Source organism: Elephantulus edwardii, unplaced genomic scaffold (genome assembly GCF_000299155.1).
Source record: "Elephantulus edwardii isolate Elephantulus edwardi_28Jun2011 unplaced genomic scaffold, EleEdw1.0 scaffold00025, whole genome shotgun sequence".
Taxonomy (NCBI): Eukaryota; Metazoa; Chordata; class Mammalia; order Macroscelidea; family Macroscelididae; genus Elephantulus; species Elephantulus edwardii.
The window spans coordinates 7,614,178-7,622,268 of NW_006399775.1; the positions used below are offsets into that span (position 1 = coordinate 7,614,178).

General features: G+C 37.1%; 1 pseudogene; it reads right to left on the bottom strand.

The window, feature by feature from the left end:
- Window positions 1-4,093, bottom strand: part of LOC102851479 — a 6,601-nt pseudogene extending 2,508 nt beyond the window's left edge.
- Window positions 4,094-8,091: the final 3,998 nt, after the last annotated feature.

The following is an 8,091-nucleotide window of genomic DNA, read 5'->3' on the forward strand; positions in this document are numbered from 1 at the left end:
CTTGAAAAAAAAACACATCATGCTCAGAAGGGTGGAGGAACAAAGGAGAGGAAGACCCTGGACTGATACTGTAACAGGGTAAAGGGGTAGGTGTGTCAGAGTCAGTGAGACTGGCTCAGGACAGGTCAAGCTTTAGAGCTGTTGTGCATAGGGTCGCTGTGAATCACAGGTGACCCTATGGCACATAACAACAATGCATGAATTTTAAAAGTTCCACAATGAATAAGGATGATCAAAGAAGAATTGATGCATTTAAATTGTTATGTTGGCACAGAGTATTGAATTTTCCCTGAACTATGAAAGGAGCAAACAAATGTGTCTTGGACAAAAGGCAACCAAGGTATTCCTTAGAGACAAAGATGTTGAAACTTCACATTCTTTGGATATGTTTTCATCAGAGTAAACAGCATAATGTTGAACAAGAGTGTTGGAGGAAGAGAGGAAGATCCTTAACGAAATGGGCACTGTGATTGCAACTATATATTGGAGCCTGACAGATATGAAGATGGCACAGGATAGGTCAAAGTTTAACTCTGGCTTATAGGGTCACTCTAATTTGTAGGGCATTAGAAGTCACCTACAACAATTTACAAAGGACTTCTGTGACTTATCTCATCTGAGTACCCAAAGCTCGACTTCTAATAGGCTTTGATAGGATGATCTTAACTATCTGATAATTAAGGGATATTCAGTGAAAATTAGTAAAGTCAATAGTCTCAAGAATCACAATTTAAAACCTGGAACCATAATTTCATAATTCATAGCCTTATGCACTATAAAAGATGTCCTTGAGGGGGAGCTCTGGTGGCCCAGTGGCAAGGAGCTGCAACTACAATCCCAGAGGTACACGGTTCGAATCCACCAGATGCTCTGCCGGGGAAGGAGGGACAATCTCCTGTACCAGTCAGATCTGATTTGACGGTACACACACACAAAAAGATGTCCTTGAAAACAAATTTGTCCGGTGTAGCATGTCTTTTGATTTCTTAACTACTGCTACTATGGATGCTGATTGTGGATCCAAGTAAAATAAAATCGTCAGCCACTCTGACTTTTTCTACATCTAGCATGATGTTGCTTATTAGTCTGGACATTCAGATTTTTAAAAATTATCGATATTATGTTATATTGAAGGTTCTATTGAAGGTTTTAGTTTTTGGCTTTCAGTAAATATTTCGAGTCCTCTTTATACAAACAAGGCTGTGTCGTCTGTGCAAGGTCATCCTCTAGACCAGATGCCATATTCTTCTTCATACAGTCTGGCTTCTTAAAGTATATGCTTAGCATACAGATTGAATATGTATTCAGAAAGAATACAACCCTTGTATAAATATTTTCTGATTTTAAATACAGTATTCATGGCTATTTTTGAATAAGTACTTTTTAGTTTATATAGAGATTTCCCAAGAAATTCCAATTATTGATAATGTTATCTAAAATTATGACTCACAGGGTCAAATGCCTTTGCATAGTCAACCAAACATAAGTAAACATCTTCTGGAATTCTCTGCTGTCACACAAGATCTATCTGAATCTCTCATTACTAATTATGACTCCTGTTTCACAGCTTCTATTGACACCAACTTGAATTTCTGGAAGATTTCTGTTGGTGTACTGTTGCAGAATTATTTTTTTAAATCCTCACAGGACTTTACTTTCATGTGGTATTAATGTTAACGTTTCATAATATTCCCACTTGTGGTATTTTTTTTCACTCTGATGTAAATAAATATGAGTATCTTCCACTGGTCTTACAAATTTGTTTGTGTAGGTGAGCATGTCCAATACTATTTGCTGAAACACCTCAGTTGATATTCCAAGTATTTGCCAGTGTATTTTGGACATTTCTTCCTTCGGTATCATTTGTCTTTGATCAGATACTACTTCCTTAAAAAGGTGATGAATTGAACCAGTGACTTGGTGTATTCCTTCCACCTTTTCTTGGATGCTTCATGCATAATGTAATATTTCACTCATAGAAGCCTTCAGTATTGCACCTGGAGGCTCAAAGAGTTTTTCTTTTTTTATTTTCTAACTTCAAGTTTTTGCACATTTCATGAAAATAATAATTAGAGTTTAATTTATTTAAAATGGTAAGAGCAAACACATGAGTTTAAAGATTAGAGTGCACCTCAATACGTGCACCTTACTCAAACGATGGTATTTTCCATTGCTTCATATGCATCGGAAAGTTGGATGGTGATTAAGGAAGATCAGTTAAGAATTGCTGACTTTGAATTGTGGTGTTGAGGAAGAATATTGAATATCCCATTGGTTGTCAAAGGAACTAACAGATATATCTTGAAAGAAGTGAAACTAGAGTTCTCCTTAGAACCAATGACAGTGAAACTTCATCTCACATATTTTGGCACATTTTCAAGAAGCTCCAGAGCTTGGAAAAAGACATCATGCTGTATAAGTACAGTGTTAAGAGAAGAGATAGATCTTCAATAAGAAGGAACACTACATGACTGCAACATGAGCTTTATCAGGTGTAGATAATAAGGATGGCATAAGAAAAGTCAAGGTTTTTTCCTGATGTTCATAAGGTGGCTATAAGTCATAGTTGACTTGATGACACCTAACAACATATAGCCTTATTCAAATCAAGTTGAGAGAGGTGAGATTGTGTCATATTCCCCTTCATCTAATATTCTAAACTGTGACAAACTTCTGCAGTGGAGAAAGGCAGGAATTCAAAGATCTCAGGCCTCAAAAATTCAGTCTTTTGAGATGTTCCTCTTATCAGTGGAAGGCAGGAAACTTTCTAGTAGTTCTGACACCTGTACTTTTAGTAGGTCTTGGCTCAATTGTTTTTTACTTTGCAGATACTTAACATTTCATGTAAGCGTCACTGATTTATTGTCCATAATTTACTTCCTGTTTTTCTTCTGATTTTTCAGAGTGGACAGTGACTCATATTGACACTATTAACAATAGATCAGAGCCTTGCTCTATCCTTTGCCATCCTCATCATCTGATAAACTTAAGTTCATTGTTACAATCATGGTGGCACTCCATTTGTTGAGAGTCTTCCTCCCTTTTGCTGACTTTCTCCATTTCCCAGCATGTTCTCTGTCCCTCAAGAACTGGCCTCTCCTAACAATATGTCCCAAGACTGTGGAATGAAGTTTAACCATCCTTGTCTCTAAGGAATAACTCTAATTTCACTTTATCCAAGATATAGTTTATTCTTTTGAAAGTTCAACAATTATTTTGTAGTCTTCTTCATCATCACAAGTCAAAGCCACTGGTTTTGATTCTGCCATCTTTTTTCACTGCCGTATTTTCAGATACATGCTAAGAAATTAAAAGAGCAATGGCTTGGGTCAAGTCTACTTTGGTCTGTATACTGTATACAATGACATCACTGCTCTTTAGCATTTTGGAGCATTCCATGACAACATATTTTCCCAATGCAATATGTCTTTTGATTTCTTGACTGCTGGTACCAAGGGTGTTGATTATTAAACCAAGTTGAAATCATTGATAATACCAAACTGTTCTCTATCATGGTGCTACCTATTGACCCACAGGTGAGGATTTTTATTTTCTTGGTATCAAAATGTAATCCACATTGAAGGCAGTAGTCTTTTCTCTTTAGTATCCTTTTTTTATGCATGTGTGTGTGTATACGAAGGAATTTAGTAACAGAAAACAGTAATTTGATGAGTCCTGTTCACAGAGGCGACCATAGCGACCACCCTTCCTGCAGGTGCTGTCCATCCAATCTTCTTTCCTGAATGGACAAGGGCTCTGAGGGCAGATTGGGCCCCAGGTCCAGGGGTCTGAGCTAGATTTCCTGCTGTAGCGTGAAATTTAATGTGTAAAACAGTGATGCCCAGCTCCTTTCACCTCTGTGCCATATCCTGAGCGACCAACATGGCAGCATGTGGTGAGGATTCACCTTGGTGAGCCATCACCTTCATACCACCCGTCACACAGTCGATGGTTTCCTTGCCATAGAGATCAGTGACATGAATGAAAGTGTCATTGAAGGATGTAAAAATGTGGTGGACACCTCTCCTTCAGCCACCTGAGGTCCTAGGCTGATGACCTGTTCCTTCTTTTCATTTCCCTTACGAGGTGCCATGTCTGTGCATCGTCTCCAGACTCCGCCACCGGAAAGTAGCGAATAGTGTAAGACATCACATTCAGTATGCAAGGCCATGACATCTTCAAAGCATAGAGATTTTTATTAGATCTGGTGGCTTAAATATAAAGGGTTGAATTGCCAAACTAAAGGTGGAGGTGTTTGTCGTTATGTGCCTTCTAGTTGCCTGCAACTCACACTGACCCTATGGACAACAGACCTAAACCCTCCTCTATCTGGTACCAATCTTACTGTATCTGACACACCTACCCCAATTACCCCAGTCACTGAATCAATCCATCCCATCGAGGGTCTTCCTCTCCTGCGCTGTCCCACAACCCTCCCAAGCCTGACGTCACTATCCAAGAAATGACCTCACCGGGTAACATATCCAAAGTATGTCAGATGAAGCTTCAGAATGCTTGCTTTCAAGTAGGAGCCTGGCTTCACCCTCTCCAGGACAAACATGTTTGTTCTCCTAGCAGTCCAGTTCATTAGTCTTCTCCAGCACCACAGCTCAAAGGCATCAATTCTCCTTCTATCGTCCTTAGTCATCGTCCAGCTCTCTGATGTATAGCAAGTAATTGCAAAGACCATGGCCTTTATCAGGCACACCTTAGTCTCCAGACTGACATTATTGCTCTTGAGTACGTTGGAAAGGTCTCTGACAGCACACTTTCCCAATGCAATATGTGGTTAAAATCCACCAGAGCTTTGTAGAAGTAAGAGAGGCAATCTTCTTCTATTTGTTTTATTGCCTCTAAAAGCCTGAATGGTCTGCTGTGAGTTAACTGTATGGTTTGATGTAAGTCAGTTATGACATGATGGCACAAAACAACAAACAACTATGGCTCTCTCTATATGTATGTGTGTGTGTGTGTGTGTGTGTGTGTGTATAGAGAGATATATATTTATATATTTAAATATATAAATATATATACAAAATCCTCAAAAATAATATCTATGTCAGTGAATCAGTGAATATATACAGAGATATAATACTATTTTAACATGTTTCATTTTTGTAATAAAATAATATAAAAATAATTCTTCTTTGTCAATAAATGTTAATTCAATAAGGATATTTCATTTAAATTTTTGCAACTTGGATTAATAGAGGTATGGCTGTTTTATTTTTGCCGTGTTATAAAAATGGAAGTGAAATCTTTCTTTTACAGTTTTATTTTATTTGGTAATCATAAGACTAGATACTTTCATTTTAATTATAATTGGTTTATGGATTAATTAGCACAATGATTATATGAATATTTAATATAACTTGATGGTGTTTACAGACGCTTTCTTGAAAATTAGCTACTATGTATCAATAGGCCAATGTTAATAATTTATATTCATAAATGTAGTTTGACTCTCATTAGAAACGACTACTGGAAATATGTATGCATATTACAGAATATGTGATCACTGGGAGTTACTTACAGTGATTATTTATAGAAAACATACAAGCTGATTAAATATCTGAAAAATTGCTGAGATAAAATATTTTCCTGTAAAATTGTTATTTTGAAATTTTAACCATTTACTAAATAAATGACTCAATCTATTTCTAACTCTGGTAGCCTAGTGGCAAGAAGCTGCACAGTAATCCCAAAGGCACGCAGTTCAAAGCTACCGGCTGCTCTGAGGAAGAAGAATGAGCAATCTCCTCCCATGCGATTAACTGCTTCTGAAAACCTTCCAGAGAGTCAGCTAAGATTAGGTTTTGACTTGATGGTACAAAATAAAAACAACACAGACAAGTCAGTCTGTTTCTAATATCTGACTTAAGATACATCATGATTTTGTGTATTTGTCACACCATGGCCTGAATAAAAATCAGTTTAGTCACCAGACTGACATTCTTGCTCTTCAGTACTCTAGAGAGTTCCCTGACAGCCAACTTTGCCAATGCAATTAATCTTTTGATTTCTTGACTATCAAGAGTGTTGATTGTAGAGCAAAGAAAGCTGAAGCTATTAATAGTTTCAATCTCTTCTCCATCTATCATGATGCTGCCAAGTTGCCCAGTGGTAAGAATCTTCATTTTCTTGACATTGAATTTCAATCCATATTACAGACTAGAGTCTTTGAAATTTGGCAGCAACTGCCTTTTGTCCTCTTCAGTTTCAGCAAACAAGACTGTGTCACCTACATAATGCAAGGTGTTGATGAGTCATCTTCTAATTCTGATGCCACATTTTTCCTCATTCCAGCCTCCTGAATGATCTGTTCTGCATATAGATTGAAAAGGTTTAGAGATAGGATGCATCCTTGATGCACACCTTTCCTGATACTGAACAATGCAGTGTTTCCCTGTTCTGTTCTGAGGATTGCTTCCTAATCCAAATACAGATTTCATGTGCGCACAAGTAAGTATTCTGGGATATCTATTATTCTCAAGATTAGCCACAGATTGTTGTTTTCTGCACAGTCAAATATCTTTGCATAGTCAATGAAACACAGCTAGACATGCCTCTGGTACTCTCTATTTTGGAAGATCCATCTAACATTGGCTATGATGTACCTAGTGTCATGGCCTCTTCTAAACCCAGGCTGCACATCTGGTAATTCTCTGTTGATGTACTCTTCCAGTTATTTTTGGATAGTCTTCAGCAGAATCTTTCTTGCGTGTGATATTAGTGATATCACTCAATAATTTCCACACTTTGTTAAGTTACCTTTTTTTGGAATGGGAATAAATACATACCTCTTCCAGTCAGATGGTCATGTAGTTGCTATCCAGGTTTCTTGGCATAATCTGCTTAGTGCATTACAGACAAGTATCTTTTGCTGAAATACTAATTAGTATTCCATCAGTTCCTGGGGCCTTGTTTTGTGCCAATTCCTTCAGAACACCTTGAACTTCCTCTTGATCATGTATTGTTTCAGTAAACTCTTCTGTCAGCCATTTTTTTTCTCTCTCTTCAGTATAGTGTCTCTGTGTACTCCTTCCATTTTCTTTTAATGCTTTCTGGATCATTCAACATTCTATCTTAAGCATCCTTAAGTATTGCAACTTGAGACTTTAATTTTTTCTTTAGTTCCTTCAGCTTAAAAATGCTGATTGAATTTTTCCCTTTTTATTTTTACCAACTCCTTGCACATTTCATTATATTTTGCTTTGACTTCCTGAGCTGCTCTTTGAAATCTTCCATTCAGCTGAACTTTTTTATTTCTTCCCTTTGCTTTGGCATCTTTGCACTGTCGTGCAATATTCAGAGTCTTTTCTGATATCCATCTTTGTCTTTCTCCTCTCTTTACATTATTCATGAATGATATTCTTGATATCCTCCCCACAGCTCATCTGGTCTCCATTCATTAGCACTCAAGTCTTCAAACCCAATCAGGAGGGTTAAATTTTGGTAGGATAAACTCAAGATCAAACTTGGGTTCTCATAGATTTAATTTAACTTCAGTTTGAACTTACATATGAGTAGTTGATGGTCTGTTCCACAATTAGCACCTGACCTTGTTTTCACAGGTGACATTGAGCTTCTGCAGTGATCTTTTCCATGGATGTAATTTATTAGATTCCTGTGCATACCGTCAGGTGAAATCCATGTGTATAGTCTCCATTTATATTTCTTATAAAAGGTATTTGCAAGGAATAGGTCATTGATTGAGCAGAGTTCTGTCATTCTATCTCCAGCCTCATTTCTGACACTAAGTCCATGATTTCTGACTATTGATCCTTCTCTGTTCCAAACTTTTGTATTTCAGTCACCCATTACTGTCAAAGTATATTGGTTACTTGTTTGATCAATTTCCAACTGCAAAAGTTTGTAGTTGACATCTATTTTCTCCTTCTTGGCTCTGGTTGTTGGTGCATATATTTGAATGATAGTAGTATTAACAAGTCTTCCTTGTATGTGTATGAATATTATCCTATCATCCACAACATTGTATTTCAAGATGGATCTAGAAACGATCTTTTTAACTAAGAAAGCGAGTCTATTTTTCTTCATCTTTTCATCTCCATCAGAGTAGATTATATGATT